The sequence below is a fragment of the Orcinus orca genome, chromosome 16, assembly GCF_937001465.1.
Source record: "Orcinus orca chromosome 16, mOrcOrc1.1, whole genome shotgun sequence".
Taxonomy (NCBI): domain Eukaryota; kingdom Metazoa; phylum Chordata; class Mammalia; order Artiodactyla; family Delphinidae; genus Orcinus; species Orcinus orca.
In genome coordinates, this window is record NC_064574.1 from 71,529,897 (window position 1) to 71,542,987 (window position 13,091).

The window sequence follows — 13,091 nt, forward strand, 5'->3', positions numbered from 1 at the left end:
AAGTGATGAGACTTAACGGATAGATGAAGAAGGCCCAGATTTCTTTGCCATGCTGTAGCTTTCTCACAGGACGGAACTATGCTGCCCAGACAAAGGGAGTGTTCTGGTCGGTTCCACAGTTCTAACTTTCTCCTGTATGACAGTACCTGATACATAGTAAGTGCCCAACAGATGTGAACTGCAGACACTTAGTGATGGATTGAATATGGGCTGGGAAGGAAAATGTGATATCAAGGGTAACTCCCAGCTGCCGGCTTAGGCCATTGCTGCCAAGTGGAAGGTAAGAAAATGAAAATGGAGGACAGATGATTCTTTTGAGAAATCTGGATGTGGAGGGGAAGACAGAGCTACCTCTTACAATATGGGCAACACTCTAAAACACTTTTAAAAATTAATCAAGTGATACATGTTTATTGTAGGAAACATAAGAAATTAAAGTCAAACAAACAAAAAGTTGTGAGTGCCAAATCTCCCCTGAGGAGAATCTGAAGTTGGTATTTGACATTCAGGAGAAATAGCTTCTGAGACTCCTACAAACACGAAAATGTGAAATCCTTGCTAGCATAAGCCTCATAAAATGCAGGATATAAAGCTGAGACTGGGTAGATGGTCATGCCATTTATTGAGAGACCACAGAAAGAAAAGCAAGCTTGCAGGAAGAAAATGATGCATTAAGTTTTGGGCTGAAACAGTTTGTGTTGATGTCTGAGATTCTTCTAATGAATAAAACAATATTGAAGGCCTATTATATACCAGGCACTATGCTAGGTAGCTGGAATACATAGGTGACTAAAAGAGATGATCCTGACTTTATTGAGCTGGCAAGTGTATCAAATAATCGAAAAAATATATAATTATAAACTTTGGTAGGGGTTATGTAAGAAATTACAAGATGCTAGGATGTAGACCATTGTAGTTAAATACTTGCTCACCCAACTGTAGTACATTCCTGGGAAGATTCCCTAAAAGCATGATTTCTGGGTCTACAGATCTGCTTGTTTCTATTTGTTTTTAAAGAATTTAAAAATAAACTTTATTTTTTGGAGCAGTTTTAGGTTTCCAGCAAAATTGAGGCAGAAAGTACAGAGAATTCTCATATGCCCACTGCTCCCACTTCAATCAACAATCTGCTCGTTTAAAAAAAGTATTATTGTTTTATAGAGGCATTTATTGGGGAATGGGAGAGGATACTGAAAACACACAAGGACCCTGGTTTGGTAAAATAAGGTTCAGTTGAGTCGGGAACAGTGTGTAAACTGAAAACTACATTTCCCAAGGGGCAGCGCGGCATGTCACAGAGGAAGAAGGTGCATGCGTAGAGAGGTCCTCCGCGCTGCGACCAAACTCATAAAAGGCAAAAAAGCGTGTGTGGTTTTCGCCCTGCGGCGAATCTTCGAACGCAAGCGCGTTGTTATCCGCAGACTTTGAAAAGCATTCGAGGGACCGCGCGCCTGCTCCCGCTGTCGCAGTTTCCAGCGCGACGTGCTGTTCCACCCGTGGCTCGGTAGGTGGCTATGGGTCGCGGTCTGGGACACCCCCCGGCCTTCGCCCACCCCGCCCGGAGAATGGCGGGAGCGGAGGGCTGAGGATCCCCATTCCCGGGCCTTGCTGAGGCGGCTCTTGAGGGGCGGTGCGCACGCGCCCTGGGCGGGGAGAGGCGGGGCGCGGGGAGGGAGGGAGGGGTGGCGCAGACCTTCTGTAAGGTCTGCGCTTGCGCCCGCCCGCCCTGCGAAGGTGGGAAGCAGCCGCACGTGGAGCTTGGCTTGGTGGCTGGGAGAGGTGGGGTACCCAGCCCAGGTGCGAGAAGACGAGGGCAGAGGATGGGCCCCGAACCTTGGCAGCTCTGTTATTTGCTCAAGATGTGCCCATCTTAACCAAACAACCTCATTCTTCCTTCACATTCCTCCCGGTGGCTCATCTCTCTGCCCCTGTTTGCAGCCAAAATTTCAACCTGTATTCACCAGCACCTTTTCTCCTCCAAACCCACTCCATTCAGGCCTGGCCCCCACCCCTCCTCTGAAATAGCGCCTTGTCAAAGCCACCGATCATCTCTAGGTCGCCAAATTCAGTGTTAAGTTAGTTCTGAGACCCCTAGCAGTATTTAATGCAGTTAGTCACTGTCTTTAATGGAAACGCGTTTTTTGTTTGCCTTGTGGAACATTCTCGTCTTTAGCTTCAGCTCTCTCTGACTTCTTTGCTGATTCTTGCTCTTCCTTACTTTTAATGGTTGTACTGCCCCAAAGCGTCATCCTAGATCTCTGTTCAGTGTTCACTTCCTGGGCTTTAAATATAAATACCGTCTACTGTGCTTAACTCTCAAATTTCTGCCTTCAAGTCATTGCTCTTCCTGAAATTTTGAGTTTTACCTTTCGCCTTGCTCAGTTTTGTCTTTCTTCCAGTTGCTTAGGCCAAGCACCTTGAGTTACTGTAGGTGTCTTTTGCTTCCTCTCTCTCCTCCTCCATCAGTCAGCACGTATTTATCCTTGAGGCTTTGAAGTTTCACTCCTGGGTGTCCAATTGTAGGTATGTTTGGTATTTGGTCAGTCCTTTCTGCCTGAGAATTTCTGTTTTCATTTTTGGCATTCTCTGTCATTTATTCAGATTTAGCCATTTATGTATTCTGATCCATCCCTTTTAGAGTGTTTATTTTACCTACAATTAAGTATACCAAACTGTTTAATATCTGTGTTCCTTTCTGGACTGTAAGTTTCCTAAGATCAAGGCAGGGACTGTTTGTCTCATTCACTGCTGTATACCCCTCATGCCTGGCACAGAGTAGGTGCTTGATAAATGTTAATGAATGAATGAATGAATGAATGAATTTACAAAGGGAAAGTACCTTTTCTCCATAGGTGGTAAGTAGACAATCCCTCTTAAGAGGATATTGGTTCCAACTAATTTGTTTTCTGCGGTCCCGGAGGAGAAGGTATTGAACAGCCCAGGTTCAGAATTGTTGCAGTGTTTCTAAGAGGTTTCCAGGATTCAGTTCAGTTCTGCAGTCTATTTTGAGGACTTGGTAGGTGCCAGGCCCTGTGCTAGTTGCTGGGAATATAAAGATAAATAAAACTGCATCCCTCTATTCTAAGAGGTGTGGCAGGAGGGACAAGTGAAACAATTAGTCTCCGGGTGTATGTGTGACAGGTGCCAGAACGGAAGTTGGTGTACCGTGTTTCGGAAGTTTCTGGAAGTTTTGGTTGCCCTTGGCATCAGGGCAGATGAGAGGGGCCTGGGACAGCCAGATCTCCCTGCCAGTTGTTTCTGGCTATAAGCAGCTTTGTCCTTCTATCCTAGCATGCCATACAAATATTGTGTTCTCTGAGTGCCATGGTGTGAAAAAGGTTGGCAAGTACTACTGTAAAAGTGTTAATTTTGCTGCCATTTGATTTGGACCCTGAAAAACGCGTAAATTTGAGAGATCCAGAGGGGAAGAGGGGGAAGGATCAAAGGCATTTCAGGCAGGCATAACAGAAGCATAAAAGTCTGTGCTTGTTTGAGGCTGGGGCCCTGGGATTTTTCGGCGTGGGTATTGTAGGTCAGTTGAGAGATGCCCTCCAGGATCTGAAGCAGTGCCTTGGAAGTGTTTGGTAAACCGGAGTGTCCATCTTATAAATACCTGGCCCACCACGAGGCACCCTTTTCTCAGTGGGTAGGTCCAATTAGAGTCCATAGTTTTAGAGACCAATTTTCTGGAGCTAGAAGCAGGGATGTTAAGTCAAAGTCCTTTTTTTCTGATTTCTAAATTTATATACAAAGATTCTTACAAAGGTTTTAAAAATGAATCTCACTAGGAATTTTGATGAGTCATCTGTCTTGGAAAAAATACCCAGTTTATGTCACTTCAGGATTTGTGGTCACTGTATCTGTGGAGAGGAAGGTAGAATGGTGAATACTGAACCAGTGGGAGTTGGATGTTGATACTAAGTTGTTTGAGCCCTTAAGGCTTAGGTTGCAGAGTCAGACAAATCTGAATTTGAATCCCACCTCTTCCACTTATTATTTGTGTTTTCTTGGTAAAGTCATTTATTTCTCCAAGACTCAAGTTTCCTCAGTACTATGAACAGTACTTTGCAGGATTGTTAAATAGGATAATCTACGCAAGAGTGCTTAGCACATGGTAGGTAATCAGGAATAGCTGTCATTGTTACCTTTATTTTCCTACCTCTTTTTTTTTCAGATGGCACAATGAATCACTGTCTTACTGGTGATACTTTCAGTGTAATCATAATAACCTAACAGTTGATTGGCAGTTTACAGTAGACAAACTGCTTCTACTTCCATGATCTCTTTTGCTATTGAATATGCTGAAGTTGTGACAAAACTTAGAATTGGGAGGAAGAGCATAGATTTTATAGTTTGCAGACTTGCAATCCCAGCTCAACTACCTGTATCTCCTGAGTTACCAGCATAACTTAACCTGTCTGAACTTCAGTTTCCCCAGCTGTAAAGAAGGTGGGCTTGTAGCATTGATGTAGGTTTAAAGGAGAAGTACAGAAGCATGGTAGGTACTGGGCGGGGGTGGGGGTGGGTAAGTGGAAATCATCGTCTTAATTTTTTTAAAAAAACTAATTGATTAATGTAGCTTCTTACTGATGGTGGCTAAATTGAGGGTATGGGATCTGAGTGTAAAGTCTTAGATGCTTTGCTTCCCTTTGACTCATAACAAAGCTTTTATTGTCTTGAGTCCCGTGGGATTCTTTTTAGAGTGGTTTAAGTATAGGATGTTTGCATTTGTTTGTATGAGGCCTTGGCTGCTAGTAGAGGGTCAGAGAACAGTTTTAAGCTGGGTGTTTAGCAGCTGATATGTGCTTTCCACCTGAAGCCTTTGTCCCCAAGAATTACCTCTTTTTAGTCAAACTTCCCAGTTGCAGGTAACAAAAAGGTAACCCAAACTAGTCTAAGCAGAAAAGGAGTAGCTGTTGACTGTATCTGGAGTCCTGGGTGCATCAGTTTCAGGCATGGCTGTATCCAGAAGCCTAAATTATGTCACCGGTATTTTCTGTGTCTTCTCAGCTCTGCTTTTGTCCATGTTGATTTCTCCCTCAGGCAGGTGAAAGCCTCCATCGTTCCAGGCTTCCATGCTACTCTTTTTTTAAAACATCTTTATTGGAGTATAATTACTTTTTTTTTTTAAACATCTTTATTGGAGTATGATTGCTTTACAATGGTGTGTTAGTTTCTGCTGTATAACAAAGTGAATCAGCTATATGTGTACATATATCCCCATATCTCCTTCCTCTTGCGGCTCCCTCCCACCCTCCCTATCCCACCCCTCTAGGCGGTCACAAAGAACCGAGCTGATCTACCTGTGCTATGCGGCTGCTTCCCACTAGCTAGCTACCTATTTTACATTTGGTAGTGTATATATATCCATGCCACTCTCTCACTTCGTCCCAGCTTCCCCTTCCCCCTCCGCATGTCCTCAAGTCCATTCTCTACGTCTGCGTCTTTATTCCTGTCCTGCCCCTATGTTCTTCAGAACCATTTTTTTTTTTTTAGATTCCATATATATGTATTAGCATACGGTGTTTGTTTTTCTCTTTCTGATTTCACTCTGTATGACAGGCTCTAGGTCCATCCACCTCACTACAAATAACTCAATTTCGTTTCTTTTTATGGCTGGGTAATATTCCATTGTATATTTGTGCCATATCTTCTTTATCCATTCATCTGTTGATGGACACTTAGGTTGCTTCCATGTCCTGGCTATTGTAAATAGAGCTGCAATGAACATTGTGGTACATGACTCTTTTTGAATTATGGTTTTTCTCAGGGTGTATGCCCAGTAGTGGAATTGCTGGGTCATATTCCATGCTACTCTTTTTTTTTTTCGGTACGCGGGCCTCTCACTGTTGTGGCCTCTCCTGTTGCGGAGCACAGGCTCCGGACGTGCAGGCTCAGCGGCCATGGCTCACGGGCCCAGCCGCTCCGTGGCATGTGGGATCTTCCCGGACCGGGGCACGAACCCGTGTCCCCTGCATCGGCAGGCAGACTCTCAACCACCGCACCACCAGGGAAGCCCTCCATGCTACTCTTAACCAACAGAAAGATGTTATCTTTTTGCAGATAGCTCTAGCAAAAGATCTGAAATTGATTTTGTCCAGATTTGGGTCACATATCTCTTCCTGAACCAGTCATGGTGGTCAGGGAGAATATAATATTTTCATGGGCCCAGGTGGTATACCCAGCCTTGGAGCCAAGGTGAGGGGTGGTTTCCCAAAGGGAAATTAAGAGTGCTATTACCAGACCTAAATATTTACTTAAGAAAAATGAATATGTGTGTTTAAAAAGAGTCACATATGACTGCTCGTAGCAGTTTTATTCATAATGACCCAAAGTGGAAATAGATGCTATTCAGAGAGAACAGGTTAAACAAACCAGTTTGTTCATATAATAGGTGCAACTCAGCAATAGAAAGAAGCAAACTCCTGATACACACAGCAACACAGATGAATCTCAAAACACATTAAGTGGAAGAATCCAGACACTAAAGAATATGGATGGCATGATTATGTTTCTGTGAAATTCTGGAATAGGCATAACTAGTCTGTAGTGGAAAATATTAGAACAGTGGTTCCCCTTGTGGGTAGAAATAGAAAGTGTGGCCATCTAAGTGGAAAAAAGAGGGTTCTAGGACGCAGAAGGTTTAGGGTACTGGGCCTTGCTTCAAAATTCATAAGAATTCTGAAACTTACAGGAATTGCGTAACCTCTTCTTGGTTAGAGACTAATGCTGAGATCAGCTGGGACCCTTGGACTCAGATAATGGGCAGCTTGGGCTGAACATTCAGTTTCCTCCCAGCTGGGAGCTGCCTGAACTTTCAGTTAGATGTGGTCCTGAGTCTGCATTCTGGCTTTGCATCACCAGGCTTAGTGTCCTCAGAGTGGAGAACCACAGAAGCCTTTGCCTCTACTGAGAATGTGTTTTCTGGGGAAATTCAAGTTCACAGCTGACTGGATCCAGAGATAGCAGTAATTTATTGGAACACCATAAAATGAGTTGGTTTTCCCAGGCAGGGCGCACCCAGTAGGCGGAGCTTAAGCAGGAGGGGGCCCTTCAATGGCGGGGGCAGCGATTGCTTCCCCAGGCTTGGGACGCATCGGCGTTTTCTGTTCCTTGTGCCTTTGACTGCTTTGCTCAACTTAACACAGTCCCTGTCTTTTTTCCTGGCAGTCCCCTGACCCACATCTACGGATAAGGAGGAGGCAGCTCGTGTCTGCTAATGCACGCTCTGTGCCAGGCACTGTCTATCACCTTACTTGTGTGGTTAGTCCTCAAGTGGGTGCTCTGGTTTTTATAGAGACTCGGAAAGGTTAGAGAACTTTCTCAGGGTGAGAACTCTATAGCTCTTCTGTCCCCATTCCTCTCCTTGGAACACTCCTAAAATATGCCTGTCAGTTCATTACCCTGATGGCTGTATTGCAGGCAATCACGAGGGGAAACAACCGACACACCTACAACCATTCTGTACCTAGGCAGCCATTCCGTTCTTCACTTTCAGTGCAGTATTCAATAAATGACATGAGGGGACTTCCCCGGCGGTCCAGTAGTTAAGACTCCATGCTTCCAATGCAGGGGATGTGGGTTCAATCCCTGGTTGGAGAACTAAGATCCCACATGCTGTGCAGTGTGGCAAAAAAAAAAAAAAATTAATTAATTAAAAATTAAAAAAAAATTTAAATAAATAAATTACATGAGATAGTCACTTTATTGTAAATAGACTTTGGGTTAGACGGTTTTGCCCAACTGTAGGCTAATACTGTAAGTGTTCTGAGCACGTCTAAGACGAAGCTAAGTTATGACGTTCAGTAGGTTAGGTGTATCAAGTGCATTCTCAACTTACAGTGGGTTGATCGGAACATAACTCCATGGTGAGTCAAGGATGATCTGTATATTATATATACAGAAGGTATCATACAAAATGAAAATCATTGTAGGTTGCTGGGATTTGCTTTAAGAGATTCTTTGATGTTGTTGACTTTTTTTTTTTTTCCATCTAAATTAGGAAAAAATGGAAATAGAGTTGTGACCAGAGTACTTTGGAGAGCCCGGGGAGTTTCTGACTGCCTCGCTGGTTAAGGAGTACCCCAGAGAAGAGAGGGCACTGGAGTAGGAAGAACTCGCTGCCTTTTGTCAGTCAAGTCCCAGGGGAGGGGCCTCAAGGTAGTGGAAACAGCTTGATGGTACTTTCAGAGAGCTCAATACCGACTGCTCCAGAGAGAGCAGTAGTTCATTGTATGATAAGATCATAAAATGAGGTTCTCCTAGGCAGGGCACTACCCAGTGGGCAAAGTGAGCCTCCAGAATCCTGGCACTCATCTCATTACTTCAGAATTATTGGGTTGGCCACAAAGTTCGTTAGGGTTTTTCCATAAGATCTTTTTGGCCAACCCAGTACTTCACACTGAACAGAAATCAGGTGAGAAGAGAGCATTTTAAAAGTCACAAGTCAGTGTTTTTATGTGAAGGCATCCTGACAGGTCTCTTGTCAAAAACAGGGCCCTCCTTACCCACCTCTGCCTTCTGATTGCAGGATTAGGCCCTGCCTGTCTTGGTATTTGACCTACTCCTTCCCCTCCAGACCAAGTGGGTCAACTTTTTCACTTTGGTTGGCTGAAAGTTTCAACGTCAATTTCATTGTCTGTCTCTGCATCTACTAATTGCAAAAGGTTTTATGAGATAACATATTTTTTCTTCTTGTATGTACATGGGATCTCTGGAGAAATACCCAAAAAACAACAGGGGTTGCCTCAAGGGGTGGGAGATTTCATTGTGTTTCTTTTAATCGTTTGAATTTTTTTTACTGTGTGCATATATTATCTAGTAGTTAAAGGTTTTCTTTTATTTTTTTTCCCCCTTAGGCGGAACAGACTTTGTGTGTAACCACAGTGAGACAAAGAGACAGATGATATTGCAGTAATGTGATGAGAGCCTAAACTAAGGCAGTGACAGGTGTGATGGAAGAGAAGGGTCTGGATTTAAGAGAAATTTCTGAGGCAAAATCAATAGAATTTGAATGGGGATTGATCAAGGGCATGGGGTTTGGAGATGAGCAAGGAGAAGACCCCAGGATTTCCAGCTTGGGAAGCTGGCTGGACAGTGATGGGCACCACTCACCCACGTCTGGAAGGCAGAGCCGTGCAGGGCAGGAAGTGTGAGGTGTCTGAGGGGCATCATGGTTGGGACGTTCAGGTGGCAGCTGCAGGTCTGAGCTGGGAGCCTTGGAGAGAAGTCAGGGCTGATGATACTGATGTGGAAGTTTCAGAATAAGGGTGCTTGAAGCTGGTGACAGTGCTCAGGGAGTGCTTAGAGAACGAGAAGAGGATCCAGGGTGACCGTCCACTGAGGTGGAGGAGGAGGGCAACAGAAAAATAGGGGAGACTGAAGGCCTGGAAACCCAGAGAACAGAGCTTTGAGGAGCAGCTTGTGGTCAGGTATTCAGTGCAGCAGAAAGTTCCAGGAGCTGGCAGGAGATCATAGGCACTGAGGGAGCACCGGACTGCAATGGTTAAAGATTAAATGGGAGTAGAAGTGAGGACGGTGGGTACCGTGCCAGCCCTGTGCTAGGTACGGAGGATAAAGTGATCCCCGCCGTCAGAGACTGGACACGCTGGGGGAGGGGACACATACACACACACAGAGAATTGTAATACGATTTGTTGGGCACAGTGTTGGAGAGATGCACAGGGTACAGTGGGGACACAGAGAAAGGTAACTTCACCCAGCTGAGGAGACTGGGGGTTTCTATGATTAGAGGAGGGGGCGACTTGGTAGTAATCCAGGTCTTAGAGAACAGTTAAATCAGGCAGAGGATTAGGGGTAATCTGCCTGCAGGAAGAACATCCCAGATAGAGGGAGCAGCACAAACATAGGGCACAGGCATAAGTTACATGGCGCCCAGTCAAAAGTATTACTGGAATAGAAAATGTGAGGTAGACAGGGCCGAGTGATGTTCGAGTGGGGGAAACATGAGGATGGAAACCTCTTTGTGGAGACCTTGTGTCCTGTATTAAGGGCTTGACTTCTTCTGGGGTGGGGGGAACGTGGGAGGGGATTGAAAGGTTTTGGTAGGAAAATGATATGGCCACACTTGTCTTTTAGATGGACAGTCCTGGAGCTCTGCAGAGGGTGGATTTGAGGGAGACAAGAAAGCAGGGAGGAAGCCCAGCTAGGAGGCTGCTGTTTAAGTTACAGCCTGAACCAACGAGTGAAGGACGAACAAGGAGTGGATGGAGGCCTGAAATACTGGGGCAGTAAATCAGCCAGAGTGGCGATTGGTTGGACATGAGGATTGAGGGAGAAGGGGGGGTTGAAAATAACTCAGGTTCCAGCATAGGTGGCTGGATGGGTTAGGGGGAGTGTGCTCCCACCTAGGGGTTTGGGGGTGGGGTGAGGAGGGAGGGGGTGAGCTTGCTTTTGGACATACTGATTTTTTTTTGAACAGTTTTACTGAGATATAACTCACCTACCATACAACTCACCCATTTAAAATGTATAATTTATTGGATGTTTTAAAGTATATTCAGAGTTGTGCAACCATTAATAGCATCATCTAATTTTAGAATATTTTCTGGGTACATCGATTTAACAAAATTCTTTTTATTATGGAACATTTCTAACATACAGAAGGAGAATCACATAAGGAGTGTCTGTGCTGGGCACAGTGATTTGGGGTCTCCTCTGGTGGAGATGTCCAGCCAGCACGAATCGTTATGGGAATTTCAAAATGGACCTAACTTCGGGGATGGGGGTCAGGGCAGGAGAGAGGTGGTGTGTGAAGGAGTAAAAATATGAAGTTCCTGTCGATTTCCCAACACTACTTACCAGTGGGGTTATTGGTGGAAAGGGGTTGTTGATGACAGCAGAGATGACTGTTCTTGCCTGAGGAGCTTCCAGGCTGGTTGGGGAAGAAAAGATCTACCTACATCCACTGGCTGGAAAGCCAGTTTATAGGTCTAGGTAGGTTCCAGGAAAAGTCAAGAGAAAAGTTAGGCTTATTTAGGGATGGTCAGACAAGACGAGTTTTGATCTGGTTGTTGAAAAAAGTGTAATGTTTGTTTCCTTGGCAGCGAGGGAGAGGGTGTAGGGGGCACACCCTCTCAGCCTCTTTGGAGGGTAGGGTGGAATGGGACAGGACATCTGCGTTTGAGTGTGTGTAGATGAGACAGACCAGAAGAAATGTCAGCAAATAATGACAGATGACACTGGATATGTCTCAGGGCTGGATCGCACCCCTCACACTCCGGCCTCTTCAGATGCAGCCCCATTCTCTCGTCCTTGGACTAGTTCTCAGCGTGCTCCAGCCCCCCAGCCAACAGGCTCACACTTCCTCCACCTGTAAACCCTCCTCCTCCTGCTTGGCCTCCCCTTCAAGGCTCCACCCCCGTCTCTGCGTCACAGCCCGGCTAGCAGGAAATTGTTATCTTTATTTGCTACCACACCCCTCCTGCATGGTGGTGGGTCTGAGGGCAGGAGCAAAGGTATTGAGGAGGGAGAAGGTTTGAAGTGTCAGAATTCTCAGGGAAGGTAACTGATTTACCTGGCAGCAGAGTGGGAGTGCTTGCTATCAATGCTTGTATAAAGTAAAACCCGCTGTCCGGCTGGGGGGGCTTCCCCCAGTTCTATTTTTATTTTACCTTACTTTTATTTATTTTTGGCTGCATTGCGTCTTCGTTGATGCACGCGGGCTTTTCTCTAGTTGCGGCGAGTGGGGGCTACTCTTCATTGTGGTGCGCCGGCTTATTGCTGTGCCTTCTCTTGTTGTGGAGCACAGGTTCTAGGCGCGTGGGCTTCAGTAGTTGCGGCATGTGGGCTCAGGAGTTGTGGCTCACGGGCTCTAGAGCACGGGCTCAGTAGTTGTGGTGCACGGGCTTAGTTGCTCTGTGGCATGTGGGATCTTCCCGGACCAGGGCTCAAACCTGTGTCCCCTGCATTGGCAGGTGGATTCTTAACCACTTAACCATTGGCGCCACCACGGAAGCCCCATTCCCCCAGTTTTAATATGCACGTGTGTAGGCATGTAAAAGGCATGGTTCTGACCAGGATTCTGCTTTATGTGGCAGGAGAGAACAACTCTTTTCCGTGCTGATCCGTTCCTTCCAGGGATCTTCCCACTGGACTCTTCTTTGGTCCACACCTTCACCTTGGTTGTGGTTCAGTGGGGCTCTTTCCCCCTTCCTCTTTGCTCACTCAGCAGATCATCCCTAGCGTCATCAATTCCCAAGACTTTAGCAACGACCTCTATGCTGATCATTCTCAAATTTATCCACTTTGAATCTCTTAAACTCTAGATCCCTGATTTTGTGCGGTTCTAATTAATGCAGCCAGACTTTTTTTTCTTAAGAGACATGTTCTTCTCTATGTTAGAATGCATTATATAAAGCTTGTGGTGGTAAAAATAGTGTTGCACGTGTGAGGAAAAAAAGATATGTCACAAGCAGTCAAATGAAAATAAGTTGGACTTCATGAAAATTAAAAACATGTGCTTCAAAGGACACAATTCAGTAATCATTTTTTAAAAAAACCAATTAAAAATGGCAAAGGGCAGTTCTCCAGAGAAGATACACAAAGGCCAGTAAACACATGAAGAGATGTTCAACATCCTTAGCCATCAAGGAAATGCAAATCAAAACCACTGGTTACCATTTCACACCCAGTAGGATGGCTATAATCAAAAAGACTGACAATATCACATGTTGGTGCACATGCAGAGATATCAGAACCCTCATACGTTGCTCATGGGAATATAAAATGGTGCACCCACTTTGGAAACAGTCTAGCTGTTCTCAAAAGGTTAAACATAGAGTTACCATATGATCCAACATTTGCACTCCTAGGTGTATACCCAGGAAATGAAAACATGTCCACAGGTATTCATAGCAGCGATGTTCATAACAGCCAAAAAGTGAACACAACCCAAATGTCTATCAGTTGATGAATGGATATACAAAATGTGGTATATGCAAACATGAAATATTATTCAACAAAAAAAGAAATGAAGTGCAGAACAGGCAAATCTATAGAGACAGAAAGTAGATTAGTGTTTGCCTGGGGCTGGAAGGGATGGAGATGTACATGTATTTAAAGCAGACAAT

At 44.9% G+C, this 13,091-nt stretch overlaps 1 protein-coding gene across 6 annotated transcripts in view; it reads left to right on the forward strand.

Moving 5' to 3' along the window:
* The window catches only part of SGF29 (SAGA complex associated factor 29), a 34,365-nt gene that overhangs the window by 5,283 nt on the left and 15,991 nt on the right, over window positions 1-13,091 (forward strand). Inside the window, exons 3-5 of one of the 6 annotated variants that reach the window (XM_049699385.1) lie at window positions 1,278-1,504; window positions 8,003-8,949; window positions 10,099-10,250. The gene's annotated coding sequence lies outside the window, so the exon portion shown is untranslated. The remainder of the gene's footprint in view (window positions 1-1,277; window positions 1,505-8,002; window positions 8,950-10,098; window positions 10,251-13,091) is intronic. The other 5 variants (XM_049699386.1, XM_049699388.1, XM_049699389.1 and 2 more) reach the window with 5 other exon arrangements.